Here is a 21,950-nt window from a genome sequence, read left to right on the forward strand (position 1 = left end):
ATAATGTTAAGTGACATAAGCCAATCACAAAAAAACAAAAGTCAGATTTTCCCTCTGATATATGGATACTAACACACAACAAGGAGCAGGGAGGGGAAGAATACAAGTTAAGTAGATTGGACAAAGGGGAATGAAGGGAAGGGAGCAGGGAAAGGAATGGGAAAAACAGTAGAATGATGCTGACATAACTTTCCTATGTACATATATAAATACACCACAGTGAATCTCTAGTTCAACCAAAAGACTGGGATCCTAATTAGAATAAGATGTAATCCATGTTTATATAAATAAGTCAACTCCACTAGAATGGCAATGTGTAAATCAATGGAAGTGTAAATGATGTGATTCAGCAATCTGTATACGGGGTAAAAATGGGAGTTCATAACCCACTTGAATCAAACTGTGAAATATGACATATCAAGAACTATGTAATGTTTTGAACGACCAACAAAAAAAATAATAATGATAAGTTATTGATTTAAGAGGATGAAAGTTACCTCTGTAATCCAGATTTTTCTTAATATAGATTGAATTCTAGCATTCTATCAAAAAAAAAAAGGAAAAAGCAGCTTTACATGTATGAAAACATGAATTGGTTGAGCATATTTTATATACAAACAGAGATATGAAAAATTGTGTTCTATATGTGTAATAAGAATTGTGATGCATTCTGCTGTCGTGTATTTAAAAAATAAAAGCAATTTTTAAAAAATTAAATAAATAAATAAGTCAACTCTACTGTCATGTATAACTAAAAAGAACAATTTTAAAAAAATTTAAAATACAAAATACTAAAAAAACTGAATATGACTTCCCAAATTCCAGATAACTTAAAAAATGTAGACATGCACATTAAGTAAATCAATATAATTGGCAGTACAGGTGGTACCTACGTTGATTTTTCTAAATAAGTATTTTCCTCAATAGGATTTTTGGAATTAAGGAAAAAGAATATTCTTTAAAAAAGGCCCCATCTGAATTAGTTTCATTTGTACATACACTGCACATTTGTATTTTCTCTAAACTTTCTTAAGTTAAAGATTAATTTAATAATTCTCCAAGTGAGTTATAATCTATTTTCCCAGATGTAGGTCATATACTTATAAAAATATAATTATTAAGGGTGAAAGTCTCAAAATACAGTTCAAATGGACATAGAAAAGATTACAGTTTGTCTCTGCAATGAGTTACCAGTATAGTATATTTAGAATATTTTCCTTATTTATAGATTAACATTATAGTTTTATACCTTCTTTTGTAATTTTTTTTCTTTAGCAATCAAAAAAAATGAAAGACACTATGAGGGAGTCTCTCTAGAGAGTCATAAGATTTATATTCTGTTCTGAGAAATAAAAGTTCACAAAAAATAGAAACTTAAGTATTAAAAACACTAGTGTATTATATGTATGCTTATACACTGATTGTAATATTCAAAGAAAGAGCACAAGATTTGATATATACTGAAATTTACTTCTTTCTGTATTACATTTCAATTAAAAGATATTTATTCTCTATGCAAAGTAATTATATGTTCGTGCACTCGCGCGCGCGCACACACACACACACACACACACATATACACACACACACTGGGATACAGGGGATATAGGGGATTGAACCCAGGGGTTCTTTACCACTGAGTTACATCCCCAGGCCTACTTATTTAGAGAAAGGGTCTTGCTAAGTTGCTGAGGCTAGTCTTTAACTTCAGATCCGCCAGCCTAAGCCTCCTGACTTGCTGGGATTATATGCATGTGACACTGTGCCTTGCTCCTTAATTCCTTTTTCATTTAGTTCCATAAAAATTACTTAACATGGGTTTAATTTACCTTCCATATGTGTGGGTTACACATTAGCAGATTCAAGCAACCATAGATCAATGGTATTAATCAAATAAAATCACATCTGTACTAAATATGCACAGGCTCTTTTTTCATGTTATTATTTCCTAAACAATATGGTACAGCAACAGTTTGTGTGGCATTTAAATTTTATTAGATATTTTAAGTAATCTAGAGATAATTTAAAGTATATAGAAGGATTTATGTACATGATATGCAAATATAAAGCTTTTATTAATTAATTAATTAATTTATTTAGGTATAAGGGATTGAACCCAGGGGCCCTCAACCACTGAGAAACATCCCCAGCCCTTTCTATACTTTTTAGAGACAGAGTCTCGCTGAGACACTTAGGGCCTCACTAAGTTGCTAAGGCTAGCTTTGAATTTGCAATCCTCCTGCCTCAGCCTCTCCAACTGCTGGGATTACAGGTGTGCACTACTGCATCCAGCTTCAATGCCATTTTAGGTAAGAGACTTGAACATCCACAAACTTTGCTATTCACAGGAGTCGTGCAACTAATCCCCCAGAAGTCCTATGGACAACTGCATTTAAAATCTGGCACAGTTACTGCTTAAGATAAAAACATGTGAGATACCTCTTTGCTACAGAAACAATGAAAACACAGGGTTAACAGTAACCCCTCTCCTATATCAGCGACACTAACAATACACTAAATATTGTATAAGCTCAATCCATATGGTAAGAACACACACCAAAATTAAATAAACAAAACATAATTCTTCTTGTCTTTTGAATGTGAATTTAGTGAGGCAGACATCTGGATTAGAAAGACGCTTAGCAACAGACAAGAGCTTTTCAAGTAAAATTCCATTTGTGAACTGAAAATGAGACTCTCTGCTCAAGAGGCAGCATCTGACACAGAGCCTGACTTAGTACCAAGACAGGATACAGATGAAGTTGTGAATCACATGAGCACAAATGGAAAATAAAAGTAAGTTCTCAAATGGTATGCTTACAAAGGTAAAACTCCAGGATACTTGGAGAAATTTCAGAAAGATATGCACCATTATGACTGTAGCCTCAATACAAATAACTCACAAACAAAATCTGTAGTAATTAGAAACATTTTCAAAGTGAAAGATGAGATAGAATGACTTTTGCCAAAGGTTCTTAGGCATGTAATTTCACAGGCTTTTTTTTTTAAATGTAGAATAAACATATGTTTGCAAATTATTCTGTTTTCTCAAGTACAGGTATAAAACACACACATATTCAAAACAAAACCAAAAGGAAGCTAAAATTTCACTACAAAACATTTACTATCCACTATCACTACCATTTTATTAAAAGTAATATTTCAACATCAAAATAATTAGCAAAGACCCAATTAGAGAAGATAAACTTCCTTTAAAAAGAACAGTAGGTACTATGCTGGGTTTCACCTCTTTCCTCTTCACAAAACACAACCTCTTTCTTATTTAACAGTCTTTAGGGATTTCTTTGTTTGTCACAACTGGGTTGGGAGGTATATGCTACTGGTATCTACTATAGTCAAAGATGCTGCTAAATAGCCTGCAAGCACGGGACAACCTCCACAACAAACAGTTATCTGGCCCCAAATGTGAAGAGTTGAATAGTTGAGAAGTGGGATTGCAGTGGTGAAGTGCTCCTCTATAGGACCCAAGTGAAACAGTGGTCACTAAAATCGATTCTGCAGTTCCATTGCTTTGATGTCAGAGCAACTAGATTATCAGTTTGTATTTGAACTTCAAGATGTTCAAGAGGTAGTGCTATTAATTATTGGAAAGTAAGGGGATGTTTAGCCATCTTGAGTCAGGATTTAATAACCTCTATAGAATGATAGAAAATAAATGTCTTCATATACCAGGATCAATAACCTATACCTCATTACATGTTCAGAAATAGTATATATCTTCCTAAAATGTAATTTTTTAAAGACTGGGAAAATTGAAGAGATGAACAATAATTGTTTTCTCCAGTTAGCAAAATTATAGACAGTTATTTTTTCCTTAAGTTTATTTAAAACAGCAACTTATAAAAGCATGCATAAACTATAACTACATGAACTGTAACTGAACTTCTTTTCTCTCAGTACTTTCTAGTACTTGAGTATTTAGAAAATTGTATTTTATTCATCAAAGATTTTGAAAGCAATATTTCAGTGAATCTTTTTGCATGCCACATAAACACATACGAATAGTGCTATAAATGTAATTACAAATATGGAGTAATACTATATGTTGTGTTCTCCTTTTTAACACCTTACTATATTTTAAAATATCACTGCAAATTCAAATCACCTTCATTTCACCTCAGCAATATTGGTACTATACAAATTAAAATATAAGGGAACTGGCTGGGCGCTGTGGCGCATGCCTGTAATCCCAGAGGCTCAGGAGGGTGAGGCAAGAGGATCACGAGTTCAAAGCCAGCCTCAGCAATTTTATAGAGGTGCTAAGAAACTCAGTGAGACCCTGCTTCTAACAAAATGCAAATAGGGCTAGGAATGTGGCTCTGTGGTCGAGTGCCCCTCAGTTCAATCCCTGGTAAACACCCTGCCCCCCCCCAAAAAAAATAAGAGGAAACAAAATATGAGAGAAATAAATATAGTACTAAAAATCTTTCGGTCTCTAGTAAAAACAGTCTAGATTCATTCTCTTCCTCAACCCTATGAGAGATGGTGACTTTAAGGACAGGCACTTTGGGTGCTTCTTGTAAAAATAAGAGCAAACAGGACAGAGTTTCTGCTTCTTTTTCAGAAATTATATATGGAAATGAAGCTTCTGTTCTCTATAAAATTATTTTAGATAAGTTTATGAAATCTTAGTAACAACAGGATCTAACTTCATCATTTCATAGAACTGCACTAATCTGATGCTACACTCACGGCTGTACAATTGTAAGAAAACCATGGGCAACAGATATAACAACAGCCTTAACAACAAAGAGCTCCCTTTGTTCTCAGCCACCACTTGAAATTGTAGGAGGCTAGTCACATGACTCAAAGGTTACCCAATTATAAATTAAATAGAAACCCATGAAAGGATCCCACATAAAGGACTTTACATGTTGTAGTCAACTTTTTCACTGCTGCAACTAAAAGACATGACCCAAACAATTTTAGGTGAGAAAACATTTGTTTGAAGGCTTCACAGTTTCATAGATCTCAATCCATAGAAGTCCAGCACCATTCCTGGGGGCTCCAGGTAAGGCAGAACATCACAGGGGAAGAGTGTGGTGGAGGGAAGTAGCTCACACAATGATCAGAAAGCAGAGAGAGAGAGATTTCCACTTGTCAAATACAAACATATATCCCAAAGCCACACCCCCAATGACCCACTTCCTCCAGCCACACCCCACCTGCCTCTAGCTGCCAATTAATCCCATCAGGGGGATAATTCACTGATTGGGTTAATTCTCTCACAACTCAATCATTTCCCTTCTGAACTCTCTTTTATTGTCTCACACATGAGCTTTTGGGGGACACCTCATATCCAAACCATAATACAATTATAAGGTAATTTATTTAGCTGGGCCAATCAGACTGGCTCTCTCCAGAAATTGCTCTGGAACACTTGTAGGGGACTAATTAGGAAAGTGAATGATGCCAACCTGCAAAAAGAACACAGATGCCATAAATGTGTATCCATTCAACCAAGAGTATGATGGTAGTGATGAAAATTGGTATTCTTTGATCACTTAATGATGTGCTGCTCTTTATCAATACCAACTCTCACAATGACACTATGATGAGAATATCCTATCATTTGAGTAGGTACACTTTAAAATAAACAACTGAGACACAGAAAGTTCAACAACTTGTTCAGTGTCAATAGTAAGCAGGACAATCCAGATTCAAATTTAGGCTTCTAACTCCAGAAAACTTATTTTCTTTATAATTATCTCAGAATCAGGAGGCTTGTCTGGCGAAAGACTTTTTTTTTTTTTTTAAAAAAAAGGTCCTATTTTCCTATAAGTATTTGAGTATTAAGGAACTGCTGACTCTACAATGAAGGAAAACCTATGTGCTATGTGCATTCATATTTACACAGGATTTTAACCAAGCCTTAGATACATATAGTGCTACAACCTCTAAAGTCTGTATAAGAAACACATACGTATCACATAGATAACAAGCATTTTTATTTGATTCATTTTCTAATACTGTATTCATTACTTGATACACATGTCTTTGATAGGAAAGAAGTAAGAATATATTTTACATTTTACCACAACTAATAGTTCAAAATGCATACTGTGCATACATTATATTTTCAATATAAAAATATAGCACTTTTTCAATGATGATAATTCAGGGGAAAGAAAATGGCAGCCCTTGGTATCAGATGTCCAACACAAACACTTCTAAACCCCAAAAGGAAAAAGAATCACCTAAATACTTCAGCCTCAGAAAATTTTTTTCAAATACTTGTGGTCTGAGTAATTATTTACTAAAATGCTATTTTTGAAGTGCAAGAATTAGTCTATTTATTTTGTAAACAAAATACATTTTGGTTGGTTTCAAATGTCATATGTGAAACAACTCCCCTTTCTCAGAATTTTTCTTTTCAGGTTCTTTTTCCTAAAGTACATTTAAAGTTAACTTCGTTTATTCATTCATTTATTCATTCAATAAATATTTATAGCATGTTCACTATGTGCCAGGTACTCTTTCAAGCATGAGGGAATACATCAGATTAAAATTGTTGCCTTTAGTGAATATATTACACATGGATGGTCTAAACAAAGAAGCAAATATGTAGTATGTCAAAAGGTGAAATTAAGTGTTATAGAGAAGAATAAATAAGGAAAGAGGAACGGTTCATATGAAGTCTGGGAATGGCATTGCAGATTTAAGGAGGGAGATTTGTGGTAGCCTTACTGAAAAGATGATAATCAAAGGAACAAATATGTCAGCAAAGAAGATATTTGTTGAGATTGAGGTCTAAAAGCAGAAAAAAATTAGACCAAAACTGTGAATTTCTCTGAAGGAAAAAAAATAGCTACAAGTAATGGATAAAATTTCACTGTAAATATGTCACAGTGGCTCACATCTGTAATCCCAGTGGTTTTGGAGGCTGAGGCAGGAGAATTGGGAATTCAAAGCCAGCCTCAGCAAAAGCAAACCACTAAGCAATTCAGTGAGACCCTGTCTCTAAACAAAATACAAAAATAGAAATGGGGATGTGGCTCTGTAGTGAAGTTTCTTTTGAGTTTAATCCCTGGAAGGAAGAAAGGAAAGGAAGGAAGGAAGGAAGGAAGGAAGGAAGGAAGGAAGGAAGGAAGGAAGGAAGGAAGGAAGGAAGGAAGGGAAGAAGGGAGGGAGGGAGGGAGGGAGGGAGGAAAAAAGAAAGAGATTTCACTGTAAATTCGGAAGGTCATAAAATTCCAATATAAATCTATGCATGTCTCAACATATGAAACTTTTCTTTTTAAATAAATGAAACCCAATTTTTAAAAAAGGCTATGCATGTGAGGTGATTCTAATCTAATTCATAAATTTTAAATACACCTATCTGACCTCTTCATTTTGTTTTCTAGCAGATTTTTTTCAAGAGACATGTCCAGAATTAATTCCTAATCTTTCACAATCTCTATCCTGCTGAATTCAGTCTCCTTCTTATCAAAAGAAAAGGAGAATCCATCTTTCCAATTTTTAAGCCAAAAACTTGAGTTGTCCTTGAATACTTTCTCTTTTATATGCCCAACATTCAATCCTGTAGAAAATTAGTTGACTCACCCTTCATTTTACATGCAGCTAATGGTTTTCAACCTCTGCATTTCTAAAATCCTGGTGTCAATACATATCGTTCTTAACCTTAACAATAGCAATGACTCTCTAACTCCATGCATCTTCCTAACCACATGGACTGTTTTCAACAGAGTATAAAGTATAACTCCTACAAGATATGTGCTTTTTTGCCACTGCCTGGACCAAAGCCTCCCTATGGCAACTCCATCTATTAAAGGAAAAGCCAGTGTCTTAGAGTGGTTTATCTATTCTTCAATACCAGGCTTCCTTTTTTAGTTTTAGACTCTATTACTGCTACCTCACTAATACTCATCATCAAAGACATTTTCTCCTCAGAGCTTTTCTATTTGCTATTCTACCTGTTATGAATGCAACAATGAGCAGAAATCATAAATTAAAAGTTAGTGGAAGGTTAGGCTTACTATTTAGCAAGTTAGTCACATGTCACATATAAATATCAAAAGTTAGGACAGAATCTATTCCTCAGTAGCATTATAAATTGCTCAGTACATAAATTTTTTTTGCTGTTATTTTATCAATGCTGAAAGAAGAAAATCTCCATTTGTAAATGCCAAGATTATACTCTATAACTAAATGGAAGAATAACAAGATTTAGTTTTCAATCATGAAAGTCGTAATTACTACAAAACTGAATTATGCTGAATATCTTTACCTTTTCTCAAATTAAAATATATTACCTCACTGGAGACAAGAAAATGTTAAAAAAGGAGAAACAGAGATAAAGAAAAATTTTATTTGTTTTTTATTGGTTGTTCAAAACATTACATAACTCATGACATATCATCTTTCATACATTTGATTCAAGTGGGTTATGAACTCCCATTTTTACCCCAAATACAAGTTGCAGAATCACTTTGGTTACACATCCACATTTTTCCATAATGCCATATTAGTGACTGTTGTATTCTGCTACCTTTCCTATCTCCTACTATCCCCCCTCCCCTTCCCTCCCATCTTCCCTCTCTATCCCATCAGCTGTTGTTCAATTCTCTCCCTTGTTTTTTTTTTCCCCCTTTCCCCTCACCATCTCTTATATGTAATTATGTGTAACAATGAGGGTCTCAAAAGAAAAATTTTATTAAGAAAATTATTTCAGTTTTTAAAATCAGAATTTGCATTGGTATAAATTATTTCTAAAGACAGATGAGAAAATCAACTAGAAATAAAAGACAAATATACTTAACATTAAAGATTAGTTATTGAACATTAATTTCTACTTACAACTTACCAGCAACTAAGGCAGGGTGTGAATACACACACATTAAGTTTATATATGTATGAAGTATATACATTTTTAAAAAATATATGTATATATATTTTAATATATATAAAGTATATATAAATATATATACAGATGTTTAATATATATTAAAACATATATAATATATATATACATATTTTAATATATATAAAACATACTTTAATATATATACACTTTTATATATATTTTTATATATATATACTTTTGATATATATACTAATGGTTTTCAACCTCTGCATTTCTAAAATCCCAGTGTCAACTCATATCGTTTATATATGTATGAAGTATATATATCATATATACTTTTAATTTATACTACATATAAGTATATATATATATACTTTATATATGTATACTTTTAATATAGATTATATATATATATATATATATATATATATATATATATATATTTAAAAAGTTGCATTGTCTGATAAGTGAGTCCATGTTAAGATATTTAGTAACAATCTTTCCTGGATTGAAACTTAAGGCATTATTTATTGAAAGAATTCTAATAAAAGAAGTTTTGGATAAAACATATAGTGTACAGAATTTTAATTTTCTGTATCTAAATTTTTATACAGATTTGTAAACTCCAAGGAATGACACTAAATTTTAAATTCATGTTAAGGATTTGAATAAAACAAAGATGAGACTATTAAAGTCTGCTACTCTACAATAAATATAGTCTGGTGACCTTAGCATGTAAAAATTCAAGAGGGGTAAATGATCAAACTGTCTTCAGATGGCTTTTTAGCAGCTTTTATATCATTACATCAGTAGAAGCCAAAGTGTAAAGAAAACGTCATGGAAGAAAATGGGAATTGAGCTCTTTTTGGAATTAAGAAGTAAGAAAGACCAAGATCAGTGAGATCTTGGAGATCACAAATATAGGATCAGGGAGAGTCAGAAGCATGAGGATCATTTAACCAAATAGTTTTTCAAATCATATGATTATCTAAATAGATGTGAAAAAAAGCCTTTGACAAAAATGCAACATCCTTTCTGATAAAATTCCCAACAAAAAGGGTGTAGAAGGAATATATCTCAACACAATGAAGATCTCACATGAAAAGTCCAAAGCTACCATAATTAATGGTAACAAGTTGATATTTTTTCCTTTAAGATTTAGAGTAATAAAGGATGTTCACTCTAATTATTTCTATTCAACATTGTAAGTTCAATTGTACTGTAAATGTATCCAAATCAATTAGACAAGAAAAAGAAATATAAGGCATTTAATAGGGTAAATAGAATTAGCAACAGGTGTTTTCTGGTAACAAGAGCTTATGTATACAGAAAACCATAAAGACTATTAAAAAAAATAAACCAACAGCTTAGAATTATCCAGATGTGGTGGTGCATGACTATAATCCCAGCACTTTGGAGACTGAAGTAGGAGAATTACAAGATAAACGCCAGCCTCAGCAACTTAGCAAGGTCTTAAGCAACTTGGCAAGACCCTGTTTCCAAATAAAAGAATATAAAAAGTACTTGGAATGTGGCTCATTGGATAAGTGTCCCTGGGTTCAAACCCTGCTACAAAAGTAACAACAACAACAAATAAACAACAACAACAAAAACCCTTAGAACAAAAACCCTAGCTGATTGGCTCCTCTGTGGTGATGTTCATTGGGCTGTTTCCCCACCCTTCAGACTGCAAAGCTGATGATTGGCTCACAACGGCCCCAGCAACATCTAGCTGATTGGCTCCTCTGCGGTGATGTTCTTTGGGCTGTTTCCCTCCCCTTTCAGACCACGGAGCTGCTCATTGGGTGACTTCTTTGGCTCCGCCCATGCGACCCAGCCAATTGGCCTCAAGAGCAGGAGGATTGTGGGAGGTGGTGAGGCTTGTGTGGGTGAGAGGCTTGTGGGAAGCTGGTGGTGGCAGTTGGGCTCTGAGGGTTTTTTCCTGAGGAGCTGTTTTGTTTTGCGTTTGTAGTTCTAAAAATAAAGTTCGTTTCTTTTGACAAGTGGCTCCTGAATTGTGCCCAGCCAGACTGAGGCATTTTGCCTAGCCGTCTCCTTGCAAAATTCCTCATTGGCAACCTTCCATAACAGGTATTGACCTCCATTTAGCACAGCTTTACACATTTTAGCCCAATCTGCTGGTGTCATGTTCAAGTTGTTAATGGATTCGACCAAGCTTACAGTGAAGGGTGCTTGAGGATCATAGGTTGTTATAGCCTGTTTTAGCTGCTTCACTGTTTTGAAATTTAAACCCTTGTAAATTCGCTGTCCTCCTACCTCAAATACGGGGCATATTAATACTTGAGATCCTGTCTCAGGATCCCAACTATCAACTGCAGGGGTTGGGAGTCTCCTAGCATATGGAGGTGGTGCTGTTGATTGGACACTTATGCCCTCTGGTGATAGAATGCTGTTAGTAGCAGTCTCCTGTAGAGGTGGTGCTGTTGGTTGGACCCTTACACCCTCTAGTGATAGAAAGGTGTTAGTAGCAGTCTCCTTTTGTAACTTTCCCCCTGATGGCTTTTTCTGCTCTAAACTTCCTTCCTCTGTCTGACTAGTTCGAGAGACCTTCTCTTTTACTTGAATCTTTTTCTCTGACTAGTTCGAGAGACCTTCTCTTTTACTTGAATCTTTTCCTCTGACTAGCTCGAGAGACCTTCTCTTTTACTTGAATCAATATGTCTTCTCCTTCCTCTACCATTGTCTGAACTGAAGGCTTTGGACTAAGCAAACAAGATATGAATGTCCACAATGGCAATGTGCCAACTGGCAGAGTCCCTGGGCTTTTCTTCTCTATTCTTTTTAAATCTTCACCATGATGGTTCCATTGTGAGATATTTAACAACTCCTCCTTAAAAAGCCATGGGCTACATTTTTGTATTGTATCAACGTATGCCCTGACTGCTCTTGATTTTACTGGGATGCCTCCTTCCTCTAACAATTTACTTAACAGTCTTTCGGTTTGTTTTTTACTAATTGCTGATCCCATATTTCTACTATAATACAACCCAACAAGATAACACCAAACAAAACCGAGACAGAATGAAATAAAATTGGAACAAAAATTCATTATATCAGCCTTTCTATCCTCCTGAAATGTGCATCCATCCTTTCTCCCTATCTGTTCCTCAGACGCAAATAGTTTTTCCTCAGATGTGAGCGGTTTTTCTTCCGTCTCACTCATCTCCAGGGACAGGCAACTTAAAACAAAAATGAAGCAAAACAAAAGAGGAAACTTAGAATGGCTACCCATCCTCTCGTCCTGCCCTCAGGGGCGAGCAGTTTACTTACCCTCAGTCGCTCCCCATGCGAGCCACCAAATGCCGCAGTCTGGCTGGGCACAATTCAGGAGCCACTTGTCAAAAGAAACGAACTTTATTTTTAGAACTACAAACGCAAAACAAAACAGCTCCTCAGGAAAAAACCCTCAGAGCCCAACTGCCACCACCAGCTTCCCACAAGCCTCTCACCCACACAAGCCTCACCACCTCCCACAATCCTCCTGCTCTTGAGGCCAATTGGCTGGGTCATGTGGGCGGAGCCAAAGAAGTCCCCCAATGAGCAGCTCCGTGGTCTGAAAGGGCAGGGAAACAGCCCAATGAACATCACCGCAGAGGAGCCAATCAGCTAGATGTTGCTGGGGCCGCTGTGAACCAATCATCAGCTGGCAGCTGGAAGTTTGCTGGCAGCTGGAAGTTTGCTGGGGCCCCTTTGGCTGTGGCTCTCAACAGTCCCTGGGTTCAAACCCTGCTACAAAAGTAGCAACAACAACAAATAAATAACAACAACAAAAATCCTTAGAATTGACAAAAATAATTTGTTATAGTTTCAGGATACAAAAATCATCATGTAAAATCTGTAGTGTCTCTTTACATTAACAATAAAATATCAGAAAAAGAAATTAAATAGTCAGTTCTATCCACAATATTATAAAGAATATAAAGGGTAAATTTAACCAAGGAAATGAAAGATCTCTACAGAAAAAAGTATAAAACATTGAAGAAAAAAAATTGTACACAACACAATAAATAGAAAAGTACCCATGTTCATGCACTAGAATAATTAATATTGTTAAAATATTCAAATTAATTAAATCATCTACAGATTTAATGCAATTTCTACCAAAATTTTAATGTCATTTTTCACACAAATAGAAAAATATCTTAAAGTTCTTATGGGAGGCCTATGAAATCACAATAGACTTCAAAGATCCAAAGCAATTTTGAGCGAAAGGTATCATGCCAGAAGTATTGAGATCTCATGTTACCTGACTTCAGAAGTATCCTGCTAACTGACTTCAAAAGTTTTTACATAGCTATAACAATCAAAACTGCATGGAACATGCATATATCTATATTAAAAAACATACATTGACTGATATAACAGGATAAATACACCAGAAATCACATATTTATAGTTAATTAAATTTTGATAACTGTACCAAGAACATGTGAGGAAAAAAGTTTCTTCAATAAACATTGTTGAGAAAACTAATATCCACAAGTAAAAATATAAAATTGAACCCTTGTTCTACACTACACACAAATATCTAAAAATATACACAAAGCTAGTTCAAAATGGATTAAAGACATAAACATAAATCTGAAAACTGTAAAACTACTAGATGAAAACTAGTGAAAATGATCCAAAACATTGATCTAGGCAAAGCGTTCTTTAACATGGTGCCAAAAGCACAGGCAACAGGAACAACAACAATAATTTAAAAAACACAAAAAAATAGATTACTGCAAGCTAAAAAGCTTTTGCTTAGCACAGGGAATAATAAAGGAAGGCACAACCTATATATTAATTTGCGAAAATATTTGCAAACCATATATTTAATATGGGAATAATATAAAAATATATAAAGAACTCAAACAACTCAATAAGAAAACAATTTGATAATAAAAATGAGAAAAAGACCTAGGTAGATACTTCTCAAAAGAAGATATATGAATATCCAACAGATATGAAAATGGTACTGAATATTTGTACTTTCATGAGGAAATCACAAATAAAACCACAAAATATTACAACAGACTGGTTAGAATGGCCATTATCAAAAGTAAATTAGAGAAGTGTTGGCAAGTTTCACCTGTGAATCTCCCTGAATTGAATATTATATTTCAAATTCAAAAGCTTTATGGAAAATACTACTTATCAAAACCATAATATATTCCTTTTCCTTGTTCACTGCAACATTGTTCACAATAGGCAAGACAATGTGAACAACTTAGGTTGGAAAAAGAAAATGTGGTTTACATACACAATGGAAAGCTATTGAGCCTTTAAAAGGGGGTGGGGTACTTCCATCATCTGCAACAAAGCAATGAAGCTGAAAGACATTATGTTGAGTAAAATAAGCAAGAAACATAAACACAAATACCACATGATAACACTTATATGTAAAATCTAAAAATGTTGAACCCATAGAAGTGGAGAGCAGATGGTGGTGACCGGATACTGAGGGAGAGGGGCAGATAATTGATCAAAGAGTAAAAATTTTCTGTGAGATAGGAATCATTAGCTTTAGCTATCTATTACACAGGTAACTATAAAACAGTTATACATAATATATTTCAAAATTGCTGGAAGTAAATTTTAAATGGTTTTACCACAAAAGATAAATATATGAGACATAGATCAATTTGATTTAATTAACTTGATTGAATTGTTCCACATTGTAAAAATATATCAAAACATCACATTTTACCTTGATGAACCCAGCCTAATTCCATTTTAAGATTGGGAACCATCTCATCACAAAGTCATGAAAAATTAATTTCTGTTTTACTATAAATTACTGTGATTTCTAAACTTGTTTGGAATTCCTGCCCATGCCTTGAACTTCCTGCCCATGCCTGGCTTTCCCTGATCAGATAACAACCCTCTCTAAAACCTTAGTTGCTCCTCATAAATCCTGGCTCCCCCCCCATCAGACAACAACCCTCTCTAAAACCTCATCAGCACCTTATAAATTCTTACGTTAGGATCTGAATTTATTCCCTACCTTGAAATATCATGCCATGTAGATCATTAACCCACTGTCTGCCTTTGCGTTATGCTTGTCAAAATCCTGTTATCTTAAGTTCTCAAGACACCCCCCCTTTACAACTTTTTATGCTATAAAACCTCATTCCTGGTGAGCTGGGGTGATGATCTCTAGCATGTGTTAGGAGAGATAACCGCTGATCAGCTGTCTGTGTGTACACAAATACAAGCTTGCTTTAATTTGTTTTAAAATTGGAATTGATGATCTTTACTTTGCATCAGGGTTCAACAACCTCATACACATACAATTATTTTTTGTAAATTTAAAAGTTTTTTGAAGAGATTTTAGGCTTGTATTCTTTACACAGCCAAGAATTAAAAGGCTTTATAAAGGACTTTGGCCAGTAGGCAAAGGAATTAATACTAATACTAACAAGTTCTAAGTAGTAGTCCATTACTGAATATTTGACAGTAGTGATCCAGCAATTTATAATCAGATTTATCTGGTACAAGTAGGTAAAAACTGTTGGAAGGAAAAATGTTCAAGAAATAATATAATATCCTATGCTCGACATAGTGAGGACTTGGTATATTTTTGAGGCAATATGTCTTGAAAATCTCTCCTTCTCTTCTTTCACATATACTACAAGTAAACTAAGTTTTGCAGATATAACACTCAATAAGACAAACATGTACCCTGCAATAATGGGGTTAGAACTTAGCAAGGAGAAGAAAAGCCATTATTAAAGAAATTGCATGCTCTCTAATGTGTGCAGATTGGAGGGAGCAGGGGGAGTTCAGGATATCTGTTCCTCAGAGGTGGAAGAATGGTGTGAGGAAGAGCCCAAGGCCTTAGAAGTACTGATACCTCTACACCAGGAGAAAGGGTTGGAGAGAAAGGGGTGAAATATGATGCAAAATAAAGAGAGAGCAGATCCTGATGTCCCCTTACACAGGACATTATGGGGCAAGGTGTGACTTTAGGAAAAGCATGTGAGGTGTAGTGTGGAGATGGAAAATGACAAAAGCGGAGGCAGGAGGCCATTTACAAATCCACTATAGAGAAATCTAGATGAGAAATATCGTAGTGACCATGATGGATTGAATATTCCCTTCAGCTTGGCTAAAATGGCCACAGGCCTTTTTTTGACTCCAGGTCCCTGCCTTACCTTTTCTTAGAGTATTTACTTTATAAAACTTGTTGCTTATAATTCCTTCTTTTCCTTTTTGACATGTAATATTTTTAAAAGCTTTTTCCAGTTTTACAAGGCAGAATTTTCTTTCTTTAGGACCTGGGAACCATTCATTTGAAATGTAATTATCAAGTAAGATAGAGCTCCCATAGTCCAATTAATGCAAATGTGTTGGAGCCTAAGTTCAGAGGGAAATCTTCCTCTAAATTGTGAAGTTACTTCCTGTCATGAAGAAAATGTTTACAAGAAAGTACTATTCAGTTGGCTAACGTCAATTAGCAAACTTGATGATTTCCTTTTTGTTTCAGGAGAGTTGAGTTCAAAATGAATTCAACTGGCATTGCTTCCCTATTGCAGTAGCCTTGAATAAAGTCTTCCTTTCCTATTGAATTTCATCTCCTTTGATTCTTCTTCAACAATAGCGATAATAGAAGTGTAAAAAAAAAAGTCCAGAAAATAATTAGGATAAGTCAAAAGTTATTCCTAGTTTCTGACTTATGCAACTGAAAAAAATGTATATAAAAATCTATCAAAGTGCCAGGGAAATATAGAAGTTGGATTATAGGGGTAAGATGATGCATTTAGACTTGGATCTAGTGAGAACCACAAGTGCCTGCAAGCCATCCAAGGAGAAGAAACCTGTAGGTCTGAAAGTATATGTAACCAGAGGTCAGCAGTCAGCACTAAGTTAGAGTGCCAGTGATATTCTGGCACTATATGATATTCAAAATTTTGAGACTACCTGGGAATATCTAGGGTAAGTGAGAAGAATTGGGGTATTATAGGGCTTAGATCAGAGTTCTAATGAACACTAATGTTTAGAAGTGAACAGAGGACGAGGAAATCAAGAAAGAAATGAAAATAGTCTCCCAAAAAGGTAGGAAAGTGGAATTACTACCAAACAAACATTTGAAATGATAGAAACTAATGATGAGAAAATGCAAATGTGTTTCCTGCTCTATTGCTGCAGAACCACATAATTTCAGCCAGGTTTACAAAACTGTTTTTTCCTAATCACCTAAGCCAAATTGTGTCATGAAGAAGGTAATGAGGTCATGTCTCCCCATATTCTGTATGGTAATTCAGTATAAATTTGAGTTATTGAAAAGTGTATTCTGATAATAAATTGGGACTATTAAAATGTTTCCAATTTTTAAAGCAAACCACCCATCCATAGCTTTTATTTATTTATTTTATTTATTTTTTATGGTCTCATGGTAGAGGATATTCAGCTAAAAGCCTGTAGAAAAGCAATAATGAGGCAGTTTTTCTTATTACCAATATGAACTTAGAATGAACATGATTTTTAACAATATACCAAGAATCATCTCCAGTATTGTAAGATTTAATATGCTCCAATTCATTTGCTACTGTTGACATTTTGAGGTTGTGTCCAGTAACCTAGGCAACAATTCCTATTTCTGTCCTAATTTACTTCTATTTATAGAATTTCTATAGACTCAATGGCCTCACAGATTTTCTTTAAGGCAGAGATGATTTACAAACTATAGGCTCTTAGTGAATATAAAATATACAACAAATATTAGGCATCAATTAGAGACTGTTATATTTTCTGTGATTTTAGGTCACCAGAATATATAGTGAGTAATATAGCTTTAAAAAGCAGCATAACTTTCTCATGCTGAAATATGAAATGACTAGAATTGAAATTGCAAGTTGTTAAGTGGTTTCTTAGATTAATGTCCTATTCATTAAGCTCATTTCCAGCAATTAGAGACCACAGCCTCCAATGTCTTTAAATAAAAAAATCTGCTCCCATTAAATCCTGCTAAAGGGGACCCACTTTTTACCCCTCCCCACTGAGAAACTATGAACAAAGTTTAAATTGTGTAAGACAAAAAAATAATTTGATCTTATTTTTAGATTTTATTGGTTTTTAAGGTACATGGGCAAAAGAAGAAATACTGCAGCCTGTTTTTCTTGGACAGGGGTAGAGAAATGGAAGGTGAACATTTTTAAATGTCTATTTGAAAACTTGAACATGCCTGTGATATCAGAATAAGATTACTTTTACTCTTCTTTACAACCAGAATATATCACAAAAATTAAGAATCCAAGACCCATATAACCTTATTAAGGTGGCTGAAAATTTGAGAGAGACAGATACCACAGATCACCAAATTACTAAAGGGAAATATTTCCAGTGCAAGGCCCAGAATTAAATAGGGTTGATGGTCTGCTTTATTTTACTGTTGAGTAGCTTTTGTGAAATCACTATTTTAGCTCCACATTACCTATGTGAATATATAAATGTGTTGACAAAATTAGGAACCACGTAAGTGCCATCTTCCCTAGCCTCTTAGGGTAGCCCTTAATGGCCTTCCTTTGCAAGGGGGGGAGGGGGAAGAAAATAAAAATAAATGCAAAAAGATTTTTGAGAGTATAATATCCAGGATGTTAGAAGTGTTTGGTACAATGAAATAAAATATGTTTTTCTCTCCTTATCTGGGAAATATATGTTCCAAGTACTCTAAGAGATGCCTGAAACTATTGATAGCACTGATTCCTACATCTACATTTTTCCATGCATACATACCTATTATAAAGTTTGATCTATAAATTAAGCAAATTACTATTAGCTAATGATTAACAATAAAAATAAAATGATTACAGTGATATGCTATAATAAAATTGCCAGCCTCACTTCTGTTTGCTTTGGGGCCACTATTAGGTAAAATAAATGTTACTTGAATGCAAGCAATGCCAAGTTGACACCATTTCAGACAATCTGACAGATAACACAGCTGCTCAGGGGTGCTGGGGAAGTAGCTCAGTTGGTAGAGTACTTGCCTCACATGCAGAAGTCCCTGGGTTCAATCCCCAAAACCACCAAAAAAGAAAAAAAGAAAAGAAAAAAGACAGTTACTCAGGAACTAAAGGACAGGTAGTACAGAGAGGCTGGATAGGCTGGACAAAAGGTGGATTCTACATCTAGTTGGGGCCCAGTGAGACGACATGAGATTTCATCACGCTACTCAGAATAACAAGTTCATACACTTTAAATTTTATAAATTGTTTATTTCTGTAGTTTTCCATTTAAAACTTTTGGAGCAATGGAACTGAACTGGGTAACTGAAACCCCAGGAAGTAAAATCATGAATAAATGAGGACTACTCTGTTCTTATATCAATATACCATGAGATTTGTATTTACAAAGATACTCAAAAGAGAAGTCAAGATAGAGATGCAACTCATCTCATGATGGGGTTATGACCCAAGAAACTCATCAAAAGTTAAAAATACTGCAAGTCAGAAATTCATCTAATGAACCTAACCTAGCAAACATCATAGCCTGGCACGAAATACACTGCAGAGGAATGGGTGTTCACCTTCATGATCATATGCTGACAAGAGCTAGGGCTTTCTGTTACTGACCACCATTGCAAGAAAGTACCATACAGCATATCATTACCTGGGAAAAGATCAAAATTTGAAGTTTAAAGTCTGATTTCTAATTACCTATTACTTTCATCCTAGCATGAAGTCAAAATCATTAAAACGGATTGTCGTAAGTCAAGGACAGTTTGCATAACACTAGCATATACAAGTCTGAATATATGTAGTGTGTTTTATAAAATTAAGATTTTTAAGCACTTTATATGTGCTAGGAACTCAACTATATTTTTCACATAATTAATTTAATCTTTGACAATCCCTCTGAAATAGATGTGATTGTTATCAAAATTCACAAATGATAAAATTGAATATAATTTTACAAAGTCATAGTGTTAGTAATTAGTACAACTAAGATTTGAATCTATGTTTATGTGACTCCAAATCCCATAATCATGACTTCTACATTATAAAACAGTGCTAGCAAACATGTGTCACTTGCTCTTGGATTTCACTCCCAAACTCTGTAGCAACCCATTTTATTGCATCTTTCTAAATGTAATTCTCATCCAAGTTGGCTTAGGGAATGTTCTCCCAAATGGTTCCCTACTGGTAATTAAACACTTTCCTGAATCTTTACTCCTACTGTGCCCCGATTGGCAAACAAACCCAAGAAAACAGAAATTAGAATTCTCCTTTTATTGAAACATTATGAAGGTCAAATTGATGAGAGACTGAATGAAGAGCCTCTGCTTTTTTAAATTCCATGCTAGGAGACTCTGGATTTTAACACTACAAGGACCCCCATTATGTGACCACTTGCTTGATACTACAGTCATCAATGCAGAATGATCCACCAGTGGAGACTTGCCAAGGTCTAGGTATCACTAAGTAGTTTCCATAGAATTGTCAAACTGGTTTGATTGTTAATGGAAGATTGTAGATTGGGGTATTTAAAAATTTCAAAGTTCTAATAGATTTGATTTCAGGTTTATGAATTTTACTTTCACAAATCATTTTTCACAGTAAACAATTATAACATTAACTCTGTACCATAAAATATAGCAACAGTAGGACAGTGAAATTGTAGGTGGAGAGGAGACACTACCCAAGTTCATAAGTACTGGGAACATTGTGTGGTTGGAGCCAGAAAACCTGGGATTTGGTCTCAGTCAATATGTCTTGCATAAGCTACTTAGATTCTTTGACCCTAATTCTCTAATTTGCAAAAGCAATGAATTTTTTTAAAATTGAGTTTTTGTTAAATAACATTCAATTTGGAGATGTTCTGTAAGTATAATGTATAAAATGGTAGCTGCCACTGCTTTGTTTGAAGAGAAAACATAATTTTAGCATGCATTTAGTATACTCTATAAAGAAGCTTTTGGGACTTGCAAGACATCTTATTTTCAGTTTAGGAATTTGATTATCTTAACAGAAGCCTATTTTTCATACCTTTTTAAACTCTGAACTTTCAAGATAAAAGATGCCTATTTCATCTTTGCTGAAAGTATGAATAAAATAAACAAGCCCTAGGAAGGATGTTCTGTGAGCCTATAAGACAAAGTCCTGTATCACTCAGGAATGCTCAATCATTGGATATAACCACAGCTTCATCCCGAGTATGTTTAATAATTAAGATAATCACTATTTCCATTGCTGTTCCATTGCCACTTCATAAGGCATGTACCAATGGTATTTTAATATTTTTCTCTCACTGACCACAGACTCTAAGTCATTCTTTGTTAGTTACCGACCTTTACAAATCCCAGGGGCATTTGCCACTGATTACAACAATCACAGATGATATTGCACCAAAGTTATTAGGAGTACAATGCAAAAAATAAAATTATAATAAATAACTGTCATTCCTTTACTAAACAGTATTTGAAATTGGTTCTAGCACATTCCATGTTCAATACAGCAAAATGTGCCAAATTGAAGAACCAAAAAGACACTTACTTTTTCATAATAGCATCAAACAAAAAGAAATCTAGACCCTTGTTTAGTGCAATAACCAGTAAGGAATTCCACAGTAAGCACAGCATAGAGATCAAATAATTCTCAAAAGACTAACTTCAAAATCTTACAGGATCTTCTCAAAGTGGTTATACTTATGAAATGTGTCAAAAGATACACACAGTCCAATGGACACAAATGGCAGTAATTCCAAGTAGAAAGCAAAGGTAAGGTCCCAGGTAGATTTGAGACTGAATGACAGAACATCATTGTATCATAAGGAATATGGAATGTTAGGGATAAAAGACATCTGGTAGAAAATATAAAACCTATTGAACCATAATCTTGGATTTTGGGTCTGGTCAGGTGATTTGGGCTGAGAAAAGATGTAAGACACCCATCTCCACATTTGAGAGTTAAATATTTATAATAAAAACCATAAGGTGGATAAACATTAATAGTGTTATTGTTCTACACTATAACTACTCTTTAAAACTTAAAAGAATATTTGTTTCATGATCTTGTAAAGCAGCTGTTGCATCCTGTGTTCTATTTTCTCTTTCATTCCATTAATGATGTATCAGTTTATTGTGGTGCTGGCGGTTTATTTGTATTTTTAGTAAAGG

General features: G+C 34.4%; 1 protein-coding gene across 4 annotated transcripts in view; it reads right to left on the bottom strand.

Moving 5' to 3' along the window:
* CTNNA3 (catenin alpha 3) overlaps nt 1-21,950 on the bottom strand; it is a 1,724,633-nt gene that overhangs the window by 150,348 nt on the left and 1,552,335 nt on the right. The gene's annotated exons all lie outside the window — the stretch shown is intronic.

This window comes from Spermophilus citellus (assembly GCF_964194105.1).
Source record: "Spermophilus citellus genome assembly, chromosome: 15".
NCBI lineage: Eukaryota > Metazoa > Chordata > Mammalia > Rodentia > Sciuridae > Spermophilus > Spermophilus citellus.